Genomic DNA, 20,566 nt, shown 5'->3' with positions numbered 1-20,566 from the left:
TTTGAAAGGCCATAAAGAGCAAGTTCAACCACAGGCAGCATCTGTACAAAATACAAATGAAAGTGGCTTTGTTCGAATTTGATCACTTTCAGGATCAGGCAACAGGTAGTTGTTGAAATAACCCACCTTTCCACAACTAATGTCTCATTGCAAAAATCCTCTCCAATTATATTAGCAAACACAATAACTTAAAATGAAACTGGTATAATTCATGAAACACCACAGGTGAATGGAAATCAAGGTGTTTGTAAATACTGTCCCTCTGTACATTTTCTGGTTTGTTGGGAGTCTTATAGAGAATTAAACATTTTGGGGTTCTACTTGATAAGGTGGCATTTGCTATCAATTTATAGGTTTGAGTTTGCAAGACAAGCAATCAAGAGGCTGGTTATTTCCTTCTGGGTGTTTTGCACATAATTGGAATAGCAGAAAGAGAAGAGAGGTGACAGCAGGTTCTGCTGGTGTGTGTAAAAGAAACGCTGTCTTTTCCCCTACCAAAGGAAACAATATTACACTCTTAAAACAAAACAAAATAAAAACCTTCTGTGCATCCCATTAAATATCTGCTTAAAACTTATTCGTATTGCTTACATGTTCCCATTAAATGTAAGGTGTGATTCTCAGCGTCTTATTCAGCCCGTATTTTCTTAATGGAATCATATCTTTTCTCATTATATATCCATGCTTATTTGAATTCTCCTCTTAAAATAGAACCAGGAAGAGATTTATTTAATATTCATTTATTTTTCTATTATAAAAGTTGTACATGCTTATTAAATGAAACAAGGCCACCAAAAAAAAGAAAACAGAGAAAAGCAAGAATTTATATAAATCTATTCATGTTAACATTTTGGTTATTTTTCCAGTTCTGTTTTGTATAGATAGAGTTACAAGAATATTTTTAAATAATTATAGAGATACAATTCTGTATGCTCTATTTTGTAATTAACTGGTAACCTACAATTTGTGAATGAATATTTAAATTCTTTTTTTTTTTTTGCGGTGTGCGGCCCTCTCACTGTTGTGGCCTCTCCCGTTGCGGAGCACAGGCTCCAGACGCGCAGGCTCAGCGGCCATGGCTCACGGGCCCAGCCGCTCCGCGGAATGTGGGACCTTCCCGGACCGGGGCACGAACCCGTGTCCCCTTCATCGGCAGGTGGACTCTCAACCACTGCGCCACCAAGGAAGCCCCTCATTGTATTTTTAAACATTAAAGTGGTTTCTAAATATTTTGGTATTACAAATAATACTATAATGGAGAATTTTGTGTATAAGAACTTTATGTAGTACAATTATTTATTTAGAAAAAATTTCACATTTAGACTCTATATTTCCAAAAGTGGTTCCATTTTATCAGTGCCTCATTAGCAGTTTATGAAAGCTGTTGTGGATATTACAAGGTTTTTTTAAACGTTTTCTTATTTGATATGCAAACCGGTATCTCATTTTAATTTACATTTCTTTGATTACTATTGAGGCTGAGTATTTTGCCATTTGTTTTAATCTAATTTTATTTTCTCTTTTATGAATTGTCCATATGAATTTTCCATATTTATCTGTCAGAAGTTTTTTATTTTCTCCTTTGCATGAATGTTCTCTACAGTAGAAATGTGCTGTCATACTTGATGTATCATTGTTTCCTAACTTGTTGCCTTCCTTTTAATTTTGGTTATTTCTGCAGGGAAAGTTTTTAACTTACATGTAGTTAAATGTTAGTCTTTTCTTTTGGACTTATTTTGTGGCTTTTAAGCTTAAAACGTCCCCACTGACACTGATATTCAGAAACTTTATAGTTGCAAAGGAAGATTATATGGATTCTTTTTATGTATTTAACTTTTATTCCATCCAAAGTTTCTATTCTTAATAAACTATGGAAACCAAAATGGATTAATTCTTCCCCAAATGTTAATCAACAGTTCCAACACCAGACTCCAATTACTGAATAACCTTTTTCTTTGTCACTGACTAGGAATGCTTCCATAAACACACACACACACACACACGCATCATGAAGATAATTCATTTACATTGCTTTAACACGGTGAGATTTGTCCCAACAGGAAGGATTACTGCTTTAAATTCAGATATTACTAGGGCTGACACTCTTATCAGAGTGCTCTATGTGTTGAGTCAGCCCTGCTCAGTGCCAACCTAAGTGAATTATATCAGAGTTCATCACTTCCCCTTGGGACCTGCATGGGTCTGTTGACAGCCCATCACTCTTGGATCAGTTCCCTGATCCTAACCATGCCATTCCAGCTCCCCACACCCCCATCTCAATTTTCAACAACGTTTGCCTCTGAAGTGGCAACATACTTTCTAAATGAGCTCCCCCAAATAAACACAAGGGCTCAATGACTTAGAAATACCCAATATAGACTACCCTCCAACAATGGCCAAGAAGAAATTCAAGACTAATTATTTTCTCCTTCTCCCATTTGTATCTATTTTCTATTTCTATAGGACAAGACAGCACTCTCTACTTGCCTAAGTAGCAGCTAATCTATCAAACCTCCAAGGCTGACACTAAATATGCTATCAGAGACCACTATACCTGCCATATTAACTTCCTATTGCTGCTATAACAAATTTTCACAAGTCACAAACTTGAGACTTAAAACAAAACAAATTTATTCTCTTACAGTTCTGAAATTTAGAAAACTGAGTTTCAATGGGCTAAAATTAAGGTGTCAAGAAAGACTGTTTTGGGGCCTCCCTGGTGGCGCAGTGGTTGAGAGTCCGCCTGCCGATGCAGGGGATACGGGTTCGTGCCCCGGTCTGGGAGGATCCCATATGCCGCAGAGCAGCTGGGCCCGTGAGCCACGGCCGCTGGGCCTGCGCATCCGGAGCCTGTGCTCCGCAACGGGAGAGGCCACAACAGTGAGAGGCCCGCATACCGCAAAAAGAAAAAAAAAAAAAAGAAAGACTGTTTTGCTTCTAGGTTCTAGGAAAGAATCCATTTCCTTTCTTTTTCAGCTTCCAGAGACCATCTGCATTCCTTGGCTCACAGTCCCTTACTCTATTTTCAGAGCCTGCTGCCTGGAATCTTCACTTCTCTCTGGCTCTCAGGCTTTGCTCTTTCACTTATAAGGATCCTCATGCACTGGGCCTACCTTGATAATCTCCACACCTCAAGATCCTTAATTACATCTGCAAAGTCCCTTTTGCCATGAAAAGTAGCATATTCATAGGTTCCAGGGATTAAGATATGGATATATCTAGAGATCATTATTCTGCCTACTACTCTAAAGTTGGACCAAGTGAGGAAACCATGCCCCCACAGAAGTGGAAAAATAAGGTCCAAGTTTGGATTAGTATGGTAATAATTCAGTGTATACACAGTGTGTATTGGGCGGGTATTTTTGCCCATTTTATTCACTCATTAATTTTTCATTTACTTGTTCAGGAGAGACAGCATAGAATAGTGTTTAATTAACTATTCACTGGAAACAAAATATTGGGTTTTAATCCCTAACTCTGAATCTTATTGCCTAGGGAGTTATTTAATAAATACTCTGTGCCTCAGTTTTCTCATTGATAAAATGGTGAAAATAATAGTATCTATCTCATAGAGTAGTTGTGTCCAATGAATTCATTCATGTTGAGAGCTTAGGAAAATGCCTAATATGTAAAAAATACTCAAAAAAATTTAGCTGCTATCATCCTCATCCTCCTCATTATCATTATTCATTCAATGAACAGATATTTTCTGAATCCCAGGTACTAAGCTATATACTAGAATTTATACGCATTTTCTTTCAAAATTCTCAAAATCTAGAAGTCACAGGCACCTAAATAAATAACTGAGTGACAAACCATACTCTGCTAAAGTTAAAACATTTAGAGATGCACAGAAAATTGAGTAATTGATCCTGAGGCCGTTGCATGGTGTGTGTGTGTGTGTGTGTGTGTGTGTGTGTGTGTGTGTTGGGGGGAGTGGTAAAGGAAACTATCAATGAAGATGTGCCATTTAAGTTATACATTGAATGATAGGAGTTTGAAGAGTGAACAATATAATGTGTGCTTAAGTCTTCTCTCTCAGCATAATCAATTGGATCCTACATTGGCTTACTAAACACCTATAATTTTTAACCCTCAGCCTGATTCTGTATGCAGTGGGAAAGAGACATTATATAAAACAGATTAGAATTGTTGTCACTAAGGAGCAAGGGAAACAGGTTTACATACTTCCAACCATGAAGATATACATGCCTAGATATTTACTTTGGGAATAATCAAAAGAAAAACTGAGGGAGTGAAAAGATTTAATTTTAGTAGAATATTAAAAGAACCATCCTATACTATACAGAGGAAGCCTTTCATTCTGTGGATGAAGAGACTGAAATCTAAGTTTATCTAAACTCATATCTCTTAGACGGAAGACCAGACATCAAATTCTTGTCACATAACACATGTTCAGGAACTCTTTCGGCGAAAGCTAAGCTGCCTCAGACTTGAGCTGTAGTCTTTAATAAGTTTTCTTCTGTCTTCCCCAGTTTTTAGCAGTATAATATAAATATACACCTCTGAAGCAGTCTTATTGCTTTAGTTAAGGATAACTACTTTTATGATGTCCTAAGAAGCTATCTTTATTTTCAAGATTGATTTTTAATTATTTAATAATTTTTTATTAGTTTCTGCTTTATAACAAAGTGAATCAGTCATACATATACATCTGTATCCACATCCCTTCCCTCTTGAGTCTCCCTCCCTCCCACCGTCCCTATCCCACCCCTCCAGGCGGTCACAAAGCACCGAGCTGATCTCCCTGTGCTATGCGGCTGCTTCCCACTATCTATATACCTTACGTTTGGTACTGTATATATGTCCATGCCTCTCTTTCGCTTTGTCACAGCTTACCCTTCCCCCTCCCCATATCCTCAAGTCCATTCTCAAGTAGGTCTGTGTCTTTATTCCTGTTTTACCCCTAGGTTCTTCATGACATTTTGTTTTCTTAAATTCCATATATATGTGTTAGCATACGGTATTTGTCTTTCTCTTTCTGACTTACTTCACTCTGTATGACAGACTCTAGGTCTATCCACCTCATTACAAATAGCTCAATTTCATTTCTTTTTACGGCTGAGTAATATTCCATTGTATATATGTGTCACATCTTCTTTATTCATTCATCCGATGATGGACACTTAGGTTGTTTCCAGCTCCGGGCTATTGTGAATAGAGCTGCAATGAACATTTTGGTACATGTCTCTCTCTGAATTATGGTTTTCTCAGGGTATATGCCTAGTAGTGGGATTGCTGGGTCATATGGTAGCTCTATTTTTAGTTTTTTAAGGAACCTCCATACTGTTCTCCATAGTGGCTGTACCAATTCACATTCCCACCAGCAGTGCAAGAGTGTTCCCTTTTCTCCACACCCTCTCCAGCATTTATTGTTTCTAGATTTTTTGATGATGGCCATTCTGACTGGTGTGAGGTGATACCTCATTGTAGTTTTGATTTGCATTTCTCTAATGATTAATGATGTTGAGCATTCTTTCATGTGTTTGTTGGCAGTCTGTATATCTTCTTTGGAGAAATGTCTATTTAGGTCGTCTGCCCATTTTTGGATTGGGTTTTTTTTTGCTATTGAGCTGTATGAGCTGCTTATAAATTTTGGAGATTAATCCTTTGTCAGTTGATTCATTTGCAAATATTTTCTCCCATTCTGAGGGCTGTCTTTTGGTCTTGTTTATGGTTTCCTTTGCTGTGCAAAAGCTTTGAAGTTTCATTAGGTCCCATTTGTTTATTTTTGTTTTTATTTCCATTTCTCTAGGAGGTGGGTCCAAAAGGATCTTGCTGTGATTTATTTAATAATTGATAATAATAATCATTACAAAAGTTCAAGGCCTTTGCTTCTTGCTTCCAGTTGGGTATGCATGTTCAAAGAATGAAATATCCTTTCATTCAGTTCTCAGGAGAGACTCTGTGGTCATTATTATCAGCATTATTATTGGAAAAAAACAGATTTAAAATGATACAGTAACTTGCTCAAGCTTACATTACTAGTAAGTGGAGGAGCCAGAATTTGAAACCCTTCCTGCCCATTTGAAACATTTGTGTCCTCACAATTTTAACATGGTGATTTGTGGATTTATTTCCTAATTTAACCTTCTTCAAAGGTGAGTGGGCACTGGAGATGAGAAAACCACTGACTAAACTTTGTTGATTCTCTGAAAAAGTGGCTGCTTTTTCCCAGCAACGTCCAAGATAGAAGCAATCCTCAGCTGGACATAATTTAGGTCGAGTTAGAGGACCAAGGAAAACAGTATGATCTTCACTGGCAGATACAATCATCAACTTCTTTTAAATCTGCTCTCTAGAAAGGTACAGCTGGAGGAGCATGTTACTTACAACTGTCCAGTAAAAGTTCACAGGATATAAGGGTCATCTTATCAATATCATCTCTAACAGCTAAATTCTCAAACAGACTCACCTTTGAGAACAAAGTGAAAAGTAATCCCTAGATATCCTGATAATTTTCGAGGCACAGTTCTTGTTAAAGACGTTAAATGGGAGTTAAAGTTCATGTCTCTTGAACACCTCACTAGTGTTTTCCCAGAAAGGGCACACATAGAAGTAATGATTCACATTATTTCATTATATTCGTCTGTAGTTAATTCTGCTTTTTCCCCAAGTCATTCTTTCTAATACTCTCTCCATTTGTTCTAGAAATTGTTAAGAATGGTGGTGAGAGCTAGATTTATCAGAACTTTTCTTCTTAGAAAAGATATAACATTATTATGTCTATACAGGTTAGGATGTTTGAAGGGCTGTCACATGAAGAGGAAATAGATATGCTATTTCTGGGACTAGTAGCAAAATGGGGGAAGGACAGAGCCTTGAGGGAAACTGGGCAGCCAGAGAAGGCATATTTGAGGTCAAGAGAAGGAAATACTTTCTGACAAGCAGTGTTATTCTAGAATAAAATTGGCTTCCTCATAGGTAATGAGCCTTTCATCATGAAAAGTGTGCAAGCAGAAGAGAAAAGATTGCTTGTTGGGAATGACATAGAGTATATTCCTGCACTGGTAAGAGATTAGAACAAAAGACATTTTAGGACCCTTTCTAACTCTGAGATTATGAGTCTGTGTTGTAAAATTTTATAGATGATAGATAGGTAGGTAGATAGATAGATAGATAGATAAACTCTACCTAAGATGGCTACTGTATCCATAATCTTTTATATAAACACCTTGCAGCCTATAGATGCTAAATAAACTCACTGAATTATATAGATTTGCTGATTAACAGATAAATGGACAATTGATGATTCCTTGAATGACAGCTATCTGTTTGTTTTTTGGGTTTTTTTTTTTTTTTTTTTTTTTTGCTGCTTTGGATCTTCGTTCCTGTGCATGAGCTTTCTCTAATTGTGGTGAGTGGGGGTTACTCTTCGTTGCGGTGTGCTGGCTTCTCGTTGTGGTGGCTTCTCGTTGCGGAGCATGAGCTCTAGGTGCACAGGCTTCAGTAGTTGTGGCTTGAAGGCTCAGTAGTTGTGGCTCACGGGCTCTAGTTGCTCCATGGCATGTGGGATCTGCCTGGACTAGGGATCGAAACTGTGTCCTCTGCATTGGCAGGTGGATTCTTAACCACTGTGCCATCAGAGAAGTCCAGGTAGCTATCTAGAATATACAAAGAAATAATGGCGTTGAGAAAGAAGCCTTTCTTTTTTCCTCCTTTTTCTAAGCAATATAACAAGGCAATTTATGGAAGCACTTTCTTTTTAAAACATCATTTTATTCACTCCAGGAGGCTCCCTTGGAAATAGCAGTGAAAAGGGAGGAGACAAGCCCGAGTAGTAGCTAAATTTACAAGACAGAATTTTCTTGTTGGGAGCAGCAATTATTCATACAAAAGCTTGAAAATTTGAGAGTTGGAAATTGACTAGTGTCTTCCCATATTTCTAACACACCATAAATTATTCACTGTTGTATAATGAAACACTGCAAAACTTTGTGGCTTAAAACAACAGACTTTTTAAAATTCAAAATATGACTTGACTCGGGTTTAGCTAGGTGGTTCTTCTGCTGGTCTCCTAGACTCTCTCACTGAGGTCAGCTGCCAGTCAGGTGAGTGTCTCTGCTTATGGAGGTTAGTTGTGAACTTGTCATGGGGGCAAATGCGCCATGATTCTCTCATCATCTAACAGGTTAATCCAAGCTTATTCACATGGTGGTAGTGGCAGTTCCCTAAAGGGAGTAAGAGAGAGCAAGCCCCAAAGTACAAGCACTTTTCAAATCTCTGCTTCTTTACATTTGCTATTATCTCATTGTCCAAAACAAGTGTCATGGGTTTAATTGTGTCCTCTCAATTCATAGGCTGAAGTCCTGACCCCCCAATACCTCAGGGTGTGAACTTACTTGAAATTAAGTTTGTTGCAGATGTAATCAGTTAAACTAAGGTGAGGTCATCCTGGAGAACAGTGGAGCCCTAATCCAATACGACCTTATAAACATGACCCAATTCAATATGTCCTTATAAAAGGGGGACACTTAGAGACAGACACATACACAGGGAGAACACCATGTAAAGATTAGAATTACACTGCCATAAGCCAAGGAATTCCCAGAAGATAAAAGAGAGACCTGGAACAGATCCTTTCCTAGACTCTTCAAAGAGAGCGTGGCCCTGCTGACATCTTGATCTCAGATTTCTAACTCCCATAATTGTGATACAATAAATGTCTGTTTTTTAAGCCACCCAGTTAGTGGTACTCTGTTAATGTAACCCTAGCAAACTAAAACAGAGAGTCACATACAAAGTCCAGAGTCAATATAGGGGTGGACATTTTAAGGGCATGGACACAGGGAAGGATGAGAAAATTGGTGACCAATCCTGCAATAATATCTCACAGAGAGTAAAAAAGGTAAATCAACAGGAGACCATACCTGGTATATTCAAGTAAGTATGTACATTCAAATGGTTGGTTTTTTTTTTTTTTTTAGTGTGTGTGTGTGGTACAAGGGCCTCCCACTGTTGTGGCCTCTCCCGCTGCGGAGCACAGGCTCCGGACGCGCAGGCCCAGCGGGCACGGCTCACGGGCCCAGCTGCTCCGCGGCATGCGGAATCCTCCCAGACTGGGGCACGAACCCGCGTCCGCTGCATCGGCAGGTGGACTCTCAACCACTGCGCCACCAGGGAAGCCCAAATGGTTTGGTTTTAAAAAATCATTTTCAATAGTTCCTCTGTGTTGCTATGCCATCAGATTAACACACACTTAGGTTCATTTGCTATTTTTTCTTCTGATTTTAGGAATCAATTTTTAAAATTTAATTTGGCTTCAGAATTATGTAAATTATTTACTTGTCCCATATTAAAATTTATAACACAGAGTACTTCCAAGAAATTTTAACTTTTATGGCTGCTTCTACTCTGGGGGTAGATTTGATCTGTAAATTGTTAGCATGCAAAAGCCCTTTCCTTCCTTATATCTATCTTTCTTAAAGTCCTAACCACATCAGATTGTAATTCTTGAACGTTTCTGTTTATCTCCTAATCTTATAAGCTCCACAGTGATAGAAATCATGTCTTGTTTTTCTTTCTGTCTTCAATGCCTAGCTCAAATATTCATTCATTTAATTATTTATAAGTTCAGAAAATGTTTATTTAGTACCTACAATATGCTAGGACTTGGGGACATGATAATAACAAGACAGACATGGTTCCTGTACTTAGCCTAAATTCTCACAGAGAAGGCAGTCCTTAAAACCATAAATGTGGAGCGGAGGAAGATGGCGGAAGAGTAAGACGCGGAGATCACCTTCCTCCCCACAGATACATCAGAAATTTAGTTACACGTGGAACAACTCCTACAGAACACCTACTGAACGCTGACAGAAGATCTCAGAACCCCCAAAAGGCAAGAAACTCCGCACATACCTGGGTAGGGCAAAAGATAAAACAAAAAACAGAGACAAAAGGATAGGGACGGGACCTGCACCAGTGGGAGGGAGCCGTGAAGGAGGAAAGGTTTCCGCACACTAGGAAGCCCCTTCGCGGGCGGAGACTGCGGGTGGCGAAGGGGGAAAGCTTCGGAGTAGCGGAGCAGAGCACAGCAACAGGGGTGTGGAGGGCAAAGCGGAGAGATTCCGGCACAGAGGATCGGTGCCCTCAGGCACACACCAGCCGGAGAGGCTTGTGTGCTCGCCCGCCGGGGCAGGCAGGGCTGGGAGCTGAGGCTCGGGTATCGGGTTTCAGTCGGAGCGCAGGGAGAGGACTGGGGCTGGCGGCGGGAAGACAGCCTGAAGGGGTTAGTGCACCACGGCTAGACCGGAGGGAGTCAGGGGAAAAAGTCCGGAGCTGCCGAAGAGGCAAGAGACTTTTTCTTCCCTTTTGTTTCCTGGTGCACGAGGAGAGGGCATTAAGAGCGCTGCTTAAAGAAGCTCCAGAGACGGGCGCAAGCCGCGGCTAAAGGCGTGGACCCTGGAGACGGGCATGGGACGCTGGGGCTGCTGCTGCCGCCGCCACAAGGCCTGTGTGCGAGCGCAGGTCACTGTCCACCCCTCCTTCCGGGGAGCCTGTGCAGCCCGCCACTGCCGGTGTCCCGGGACACAAGGACGGCTTTCCCGGGAAAGCGCACGGAGCGCCTCGGGCTGGTGCAACGTCACGCCGGCCTCTGCCGCCGCAGGCCCGCCCCACACTGCGCGCCCCTCCCTCCCCCTGCCTGAGTGAGCCAGAGCCCCCGAATCAGCGGCTCCTTTAAACCCGTCCTGTCTGAGCGAAGAACGGACCCCCTCCGGCGACCTACGCACAGAGGCGGGGCCAGGTCCAGGGCTGAGACCCGGGAGCTGTGAGAGCAGAGAAGAGACAGCGAAATCTCTCTGAGCAGCCTCGGAGGCAGCGGATTAAAGCTCCACGGTCCGCTTGATGTGCCCTGCGTCTGTGGAGTGCATGAATGGACAGCAAATCATCCCAAATTTGAGGAGGTGGACTTTGAGGACAAGATTTCAGACTTTTTCCCCTTTTCCTCTTTTTACAACGAATTATCCCAAATTGAGGAGGTGGACTTTGAGAGCAAGATTTTCGATTTTTTTCCCACTGTTCTCTTTTTGTGAAGATGTATGTGTATGCTTCTGTGTGAGATTTTCTCTGTATAGCTTTGATTCCACCATAAGTCCCAGGGTTCTATCTGTCCGGTTTTTTTCAATAATTACTTTTTAATTTTAATAACGCTACTATATTTTATACTTTATTCTATTTTACTTTACCTGCTCTTTCTTTATTTCCTACCTTCCCTTCCTCCCTCCCTCCCTCTGCCCCTCCTTTCCTTCTTTCTCTAGTTCTTTCCTTCCTTCCTCCTTCCCTTCTTCCTTTCACTCTTTTTCTTTCCTTCCTCCCTCCCTCCCTTCCTTCTTCCTTTTACTCGTTCTTTTTATTTCCTTCCTCCCTCCCTCCTTTCTTTCTTTCTTTCTTTTGGTCCTTCCTCCCTCATTCCCTTCTTTCTTTTTTTCTTTCTTCCTTCCTTCCTTCCTTTCTTTCCTTCTTCCTTTCTTTCTCTCTCTCTTTCTTTCTTCTAATTCTTTCTTTCTACTTTTTCTCCCTTTTATTCTGAGCCAGGTAGATGAAAGGCTCTTGGTGCTGCAGGCAGGAGTCAGTGCTGTGCCTCGGAAGTGGGAGAGCCAACTTCAGGACACGGGTCCACAAGAGACCTCCCAGCTCCACATAATATCAAGCAGCGAAAATCTCCCAGAGATCTCCATCTCAACACCAGCACCCAGCTTCAGTCAACGACCAGCAAGCTACAGTGCTGGTCACCCTATGCCAAGCAACTAGCAAGGCAGGAACACAACCCCACCCATTAGCAGAGAGGCTACCTAAAAACATAATAAGGCCATAGGCACCCCAAAACACACCACCAGACGTGGACCTGTCCACCAGAAAGACAAGATCGAGCCTCAACCACCAGAACACAGGCATTAGTCCCCCCCACCAGGAAGCCAACACAACCTACTGAAACAACCTTAGCCACTGGGGACAGACACCAAAAACAACGGGAACTACGAATCTGCAGCCTGCAAAAAGGAGACCCCAAACACAGTAACATAAGCAAAATGAGAAGACAGAAAAACACACAGCAGGTGAAGGAGCAAGACAAAAACCTACCAGACCTAACAAATGAAGAGGTAATAGGCAGTCTACATGAAAAAGAATTCAGAATAATGATAGTAAAGATGATCCAAGATTCTATTTCCAAGATCCAAAATCTTGGAAATAGAATAGACAAAATGCAAGAAACAGTTAACAAGGACCTAGAAGAATTCAAGATGAATCAAGCATCGATTAAAAACACAATAAATGAAATGAAAAATACTCTAGATGGGATCAATAGCAGAATAACTGAGGCAGAAGAACGGATAAGTGAAGTGGAAGATAAAATAGTGGAAATAACTGATACAGAGCAAAATAAAGAAAAAAGAGTGAAAAGAACAGAGGACAGTCTCAGAGACCTCTGAGACAACATTAAACGCACCAACACTCGAATTATAGGGGTTCCAGAAGAAGAAGAGAAAAAGAAAGGGACTGAGAAAATATTTGAAGAGATTATAGTTGAAAACTTCCCTAATATGGGAAAGGAAATAGTTAATCAAGTCCAGGAGGCACAGAGAGTCCCATACAGAATAAGTCCAAGGAGAAATACGCCAAGACACATATTAATCAAACTGTCAAAAATTAAACACAAAGAAATCATATTAAAAGCAGCAAGGCAAAAACAACAAATAACACACAAGGGAATCCCCATCAGGTTAACAGCTGATCTCTCAGCAGAAACTCTACAGGCCAGAAGGGAGTGGCAGGACATAATTAAAGTGATGAAGGAGAAAAACCTGCAACCAAGACTACTCTACCCAGCAAGAATCTCATTCAGATTTGATGGAGAAATTAAAACCTTTACAGACAAGCAAAAGCTGAGAGAGTTCGGCAACACCAAACCAGCTTTACAACAAATGCTAAAGGAACTTCTCTAGGCAAGAAACACAACGAAGGAAAAGACCTACAATAACGAACCCAAAACAATTAAGGAAATGGGAATAGGAACATACATATCAATAATTACCTTAAATGTAAATGGACTAAATGCTCCCACCAAAAGACACAGATTGGCTGAATGGATACAAAAACAAGACCCATATATATGCTGTCTACAAGAGACCCACTTCAGACCTAGAGACACATACAGATTGAAAGTAAGGGGATGGAAAAAGATATTCCATGCAAATGGAAATCAAAAGAAAGGTGGAGTAGCAATTCTTATATCACACAAAATAGACTTTAAAATAAAGACTATTAGAAGAGACAAAGAAGGACAATACATAATGATCAAGGGATCGATCCAAGAAGAAGATATAATAATTGCAAATATTTATGCACCCAACATAGGAGCACCTCAATACATAAGGCAAATACTAACAGCCGTAAAAGGGGAAATCGACAGTAACACACTCATAGTAGGGGACTTTAACACCCCACTTTCACCAATGGACAGATCATCCAAAATGAAAATAAATAAGGAAACACAAGCTTTAAATGATACGTTAAACAAGATGGACTTAATTGATATTTATAGGACATTCCATCCAAAAAGAACAGAATACACATTTTTCTCAAGTGCTCATGGAACATTCTCCAGGATAGATCATATCTTGGGTCACAAATCAAGCCTTGGTAAATTTAAGAAAATTGAAATTGTATCAAGTATCTTTTCCGACCACAATGCTATGAGACTAGATATCAATTACAGGAAAAGATCTGTAAAAAATACAAACACATGGAGGCTAAACAATACACTACTCAATAACGAAGTGATCACTGAAGAAATCAAAGAGGAAATTAAAAAATACCTAGAAACAAATGACAATGGAGACACGACGACCCAAAACCTATGGGAGCAAAAGCAGTTCTAAGAGGGAAGTTTATAGCAATACAATCCCACCTTAAGAAACAGGAAACATCTCGAATAAACAACCTAACCTTGCACCTAAAGCAATTAGAGAAAGAAGAACAAAAACATCCCAAAGTTAGCAGAAGGAAAGAAATCATAAAGATCAGATCAGAAATAAATGAAAGAGAAATGAAGGAAACGATAGCAAAGATCAATAAAACTAAAAGCTGGTTCTTTGAGAAGATAAACAAAATTGATAAACCATTAGCCAGACTCATCAAGAAAAAAGGGAGAAGACTCAAATCAATAGAATTAGAAATGAAAAAGGAGAAGTAACAACTGACACTGCAGAAATACAAAAGATCAGGAGAGATTACTATAAGCAACTCTATGCCAATAAAATGGACAACCTGGAAGAAATGGACAAATTCTTAGAAATGCTCAACCTGCCGAGACTGAACCAGTAAGAAATAGAAAATATGAACAGACCAATCACAAGCACTGAAATTGAAACTGTGATAAAAAATCTTCCAACAAACAAAAGCCCAGGACCAGATGGCTTCACAGGCGAATTCTATCAAGCATTTAGAGAAGAGCTAACACCTATCCTTCTGAAACTCTTCCAAAATATAGCAGAGGGAGGAACACTCCCAAACTCATTCTACGAGGCCACCATCACCTTGATACCAAAACCAGGCAAAGATGTCACAAAGAAAGAAAACTACAGGCCAATATCACTGATGAACATAGATGCAAAAATCCTCAACAAAATACTAGCAAAGAGAATCCAACAGCACATTAAAAGGATCATACACCATGATCAAGTGGGGTTTATTCCAGGAATGCAAGGATTCTTCAATATACGCAAATCAATCAACGTGATACACCATATTAACAAATTGAAGGAGAAAAACCATATGATCATCTCAATAGATGCAGAGAAAGCTTTCGACAAAATTCAACACCCATTTATGATAAAAACCCTGCAGAAAGTAGGCATAGAGGGAACTTTCCTCAACATAATAAAGGCCATATATGACAAACCCACAGCCAGCATCATCCTCAATGGTGAAAAACTGAAACCATTTCCACTAAGATCAGGAACAAGACAAGGTTGCCCACTCTCACCACTCTTATTCAACCTAGTTTTGGAAGTTTTAGCCACAGCAATCAGAGAAGAAAAGTAAATAAAAGGAATCCAAATTGGAAAAGAAGAAGTAAAGCTGTCACTGTTTGCAGATGACATGATACTATACATAGAGAATCCTAAAGATGCTACCAGAAAACTACTAGAGCTAATCAATGAATTTGGTAAAGTAGCAGGATACAAAATTAATGCACAGAAATCTCTGGCATTCCTATATACTAATGATGAAAAATCTGAAAGTGAAATCAAGGAAACACTCCCATTTACCATTGCAACAAAAAGAATAACATATCTAGGAATAAACCTACCTAAGGAGACAAAAGACCTGTATGCAGAAAATTATAAGACACTGATGAAAGAAATTAAAGATGATACAAATAGATGGAGAGATGCACCATGTTCTTGGATTGGAAGAAACAACATTGTGAAAATGACTCTACTACCCAAAGCAATCTACAGATTCAATGCAATCGCTATCAAACTACCACTGGCATTTTTCACAGAACTAGAACAAAAAATTTCACAATTTGTATGGAAACACAAAAGACCCCGAATAGCCAAAGCAATCTTGAGAACGAAAAATGGAGCTGTAGGAATCAGGCTCCCTGAATTCAGACTATACTACAAAGCTACAGTAATCAAGACAGTATGGTACTGGCACAAAAACAGAAAGATAGATCAATGGAACAGGATAGAAAGCCCAGAGATAAACCCACGGACATATGGTCACCTTATCTTTGATAAAGGAGGCAGGAATGTACAGTGGAGAAAGGACAGTCTCTTCAATAAGTGGTGCTGGGAAAACTGGATAGGGACATGTAAAAGTATGAGATTAGATCACTCCCTAACACCATACACAAAAATAAGCTCAAAATGGATTAAAGACCTAAATGTAAGGCCAGAGACTATAAAACTCTTAGAGGAAAACATAGGCAGAACACTCTATGACATAAATCACAGCAAGATCCTTTTTGACCCACCTCCTAGAGAAATGGAAATAAAGACAAAAATAAACACATGGGACCTAATGAAACTTCAAAGCTTTTGCACAGCAAAGGAAACCATAAACAAGACCAAAAGACAACCCTCAGAATGGGAGAAAATATTTGCAAATGAAGCAACTGACAAAGAATCTCCAAAATGTATAAGCAGCTCATGCAGCTCAATAGCAAAAAAACAAACAACCCAATCCAAAAATGGGCAGAAGACCTAAATAGACATTTCTCCACAGAAGATATACAGACTGCCAACAAACACATGAAAGGATGCTCAACATCTTTACTCATTAGAGAAATGCAAATCAAAACTACAATGAGATATCATCTCACACCAGTCAGAATGGCCATCATCAAAAAATCTAGAAACAATAAATGCTGGAGAGGGTGTGGAGAAAAGGGAACACTCTTGCACTGCTGGTGGGAATGTGAATTGGTACAGCCGCTATGGAGAACGGTATGGAGGTTCCTTAAAAAACTAAAAATAGAACTACCATATGACCCAGCAATCCCACTACTAGGCATATATCCTGAGAAAACCATAATTCAAAAAGAGACATGTACCAAAATGTTCATAGCAGCCCTATTTACAATAGCCCGGAGATGGAAACAACCTAAGTGTCCATCATCGGATGAATGGGTAAAGAAGATGTGGCACATATATACAATGGAATATTACTCAGCCATAAAAAGAAATGAAATTGAGCTATTTGTAATGAGGTGGATAGACCTAGAGTCTGTCATACAGAGTGAAGTAAGTCAGAAAGAGAAAGACAAATACTGTATGCTAACACATATATATGGAATTTAAGAAAAAAAAATGTCATGAAGAACATAGGGGTAAGACAGGAATAAAGACACAGGCCTACTAGAGAGTGGACTTGAGGATATGGGGAGGGGGAAGGGTAAGCTGTGACAAAGTGAAAGAGTGGCATGGACATATATACACTACCAAACGTAAGGTAGATAGCTAGTGGGAAGCAGCCGCATAGCACAGGGAGATCAGCTCGGTGCTTTGTGACCGCCTGGAGGGGTGGGATAGGGAGGGTGGGAGCGAGACACAAAAGGGCGGGGATATGGAAACATATGTATATGTATAACTGATTAAATTTGTTATAAAGCAAAAAATAAAAAAAAATGCAATCAAAAAAAAAAAAAGGGAGAAGACTCAAATCAATAGAATTAGAAATGAAAAAGGAAAAGTAACCACTGACACTGCAGAAATACCAAAGATCAGGAGAGATTACTACAAGCAACTCTATGCCAATAAAATGGACAACCTGGAAGAAATGGACAAATTCTTAGAAAAGCACAACCTGCCAAGACTGACTCAGGAAGAAATAGAAAATATGAATAGACCAATCACAGGCACTGAAATTGAAACTGTGATAAAAAATCTTCCATTAAACAAAAGCCCAGGACCAGATGGCTTCACAGGCGAATTCTATCAAACATTTAGAGAAGAGCTAACACCTATTCTTCTCAAACTCTTCAAAAATATAGCAGAGGGAGGAACACTCCCAAACTCATTCTACGAGGCCACCATCACCTTGATACCAAAACCAGGCAAGGATGTCACAAAGAAAGAAAACTACAGGCCAATATCACTGATGAACATAGATGCAAAAATCCTCAACAAAAAACTAGCAAAGAGAATCCAACAGCACATTAAAAGGATCATACACCATGATCAAGTGGGGTTTATTCCAGGAATGCAAGGATTCTTCAATATATGCAAATCAATCAATGTGACACACTATATTAACAAATTGAAGAAGAAAAACCATATGATCATCTCAATAGATGCAGAGTAAACTTTCGACAAAATTCAACACCCATTTATGATAAAAACCCTGCAGAAAGTAGGCATAGAGGGATCTTTCCTCAACATAATAAAGGCCATATATGACAAACCCACAGCCAACATTGTTCTCAATGGTGAAAAACTGAAACCATTTCCACTAAGATCAGGAACAAGACAAGGCTGCCCACTCTCACCACTCTTATTCAACTTAGTTTTGGAAGTTTTAGCCACAGCAATCAGAGAAGAAAAGGAAATAAAAGGAATCCAAATTGGAAAAGAAGAAGTAAAGCTGTCACTGTTTGCAGATGACATGATACTATACATAGAGAATCCTAAAGAGGCTACCAGAAAACTACTAGAGCTAATGAATGAATTTGCTAAAGTAGCAGGATACAAAATTAATGCACAGAAATCTCTGGCCTTCCTGTACACTAACGATGAAAAATCTGAAAGTGAAATCAAGAAAACACTCCCAGTTACCATTTCAACAAAAAGAATAACATATCTAGGAATAAACCTACCTAAGGAGACAAAAGACCTGTATGCAGAAAATTATAAGACACTGATGAAAGAAATTAAAGATGATACAAATAGATGGAGAGATATACCATGCTCCTGGATTGGAAGAATCAATATTGTGAAAATGACTCTACTACCCAAAGCAATCTACAGATTCAATGCAATCCCTATCAAACTGCCACTGGCATTTTTCACAGAAATAGAACAAAAAATTTCAAAATTTGTTTGGAAAAACAAAAGACCCCGAATAGCCAAAGCAATCTTGAGAACGAGAAACGGAGCTGGAGGAATCAGGCTCCCTGACTTCAGACTGTACCACAAAGTACAGTCATCAAGACAGTGTGGTACTGGCACAAAAACAGAAAGATAGATCAATGGAACAGGATAGAAAGCCCAGAGGTAAACCCACACACATATGTTCAACTTATCTTTGATAAAGGAGGCAGGAATGTACAGTGGAGAAAGGACAGCCTCTTCAATAAGTGGTGCTGGGAAAACTGGACAGGGACATGTAAAAGTATGAGATTAGATCATTCCCTGACACCATACACAAAAATAAGCTCAAAATGGATTAAAGACTTAAATGTAAGGCCAGAAACTATCAAACTCTTAGAGGAAAACATAGGCAGAACACTCTATGACATAAATCACAGCAATATCCTTTTGGACCCACCTCCTAGAGAAATGGAAATAAAAACAAAGATAAACAAATGGGACCTAATGAAACTTCAAAGTTTTTGCACAGCAAAGGAAACCATAAACAAGACCAAAAGACAGCCCTCAGAATGGGAGAAAATATTTGCAAATGAAGCAATTGACAAAGGATTAATCTCCAAAATTTATAAGCAGCTCATGCAGCTCAATAGCAAAAAAACAAACAACCCAATCCAAAAATGGGCAGAAGACTTAAATAGGCATTTCTCCAAAGAAGATATACAGACTGCCAACAAACACATGAAAGAATGCTCAACATCATTAATCATTAGAGAAATGCAAATCAAAACTACAATGAGATATCATCTCACACCAGTCAGAATGGCCATCATCAAGAAATCTAGAAACAATAAACCTGGAGAGGGTGTGGAGAAAAGGGAACACTCTTGCACTGCTGGTGGGAATGTGAATTGGTACAGCCACTATGGAGAACAGTGTGGAGGTTCCTTAAAAAACTACAAATAGAACTACCATATGACCCAGCCATCCCACTACTAGGCATATACCCTGAGAAAACCATAATTCAAAAAGAGACATGTACCAAAATGTTCATTGCAGCTCTATTCACAATAGCCTGGAGCTGGAAACAACCTAAGTGTCCATCATCGGATGAATGGGTAAAGAAGATGTGGCACATATATACAATGGAATATTACTCAGCCATAAAAAGAAATGAAACTGAGCTATTTGTAATGAGGTGGATAGACCTAGAGTCTGTCATACAGAGTGAAGTAAGTCAGAAAGAGAAAGACAAATACCGTATGCTAACACATATATATGGAATTTAAAAAAAATGTCATGAAGAACCTAGGGGTAAAACGGGAATAAAGACACAGACCTACTTGAGAATGGACTTGAGGATATGGGGAGGGGGAAGGGTAAGCTGTGACAAAGCGAAAGAGAGGCATGGACATATATACAGTACCAAACGTAAGGTAGATAGATAGTGGGAAGCAGCATCATAGCACAGGGAGATCAGCTCGGTGCTTTGTGACCGCTTGGAGGGTGGGATGGGGAGGGTGGGAGGGAGGGAGACGCAGGAGGGAAGGGATGTGGGAACAGATGTATATGTATTACTGATTCACTTTGTTATAAAGCAGAAACTAAAAAACAAACAAACAAAAAAACACCATAAATGTGATAGGGCTTTCCTGGTGGCGCAGTGGTTGAGAGTCCGCCTGCTGATGCTGGGGACACGGGTTCATGCCCCGGTCCGGGAAGATCCCACATGCCGCGGAGCGGCTAGACCCGTGAGCCATGGCCGCTGAGCCTGCATGTCCAGAGCCTGTGCTCTGCAACGGGAAAGGCCAAGGCCACAACAGTGAGAGGCCCGCGTACCATAAAAAAAAAAAAAAAGAAAAAAAAAAAAAGAATAACTGTGATAAATTGTGGAAAATTCTACAGAAGAGGAAGAAACTGTTCTATAAGTGCTCATTCAAATTAATGTTGTTTTGCTGCCAAAGCGTTGCTTGGATAATTCTCATATTACCTCTGTAAGGCTGAAT

This window comes from Mesoplodon mirus (assembly GCF_964341445.2).
Source record: "Mesoplodon mirus genome assembly, chromosome: 7".
NCBI lineage: Eukaryota > Metazoa > Chordata > Mammalia > Artiodactyla > Ziphiidae > Mesoplodon > Mesoplodon mirus.
Note: the sequence above shows the minus strand (reverse complement) of the source record.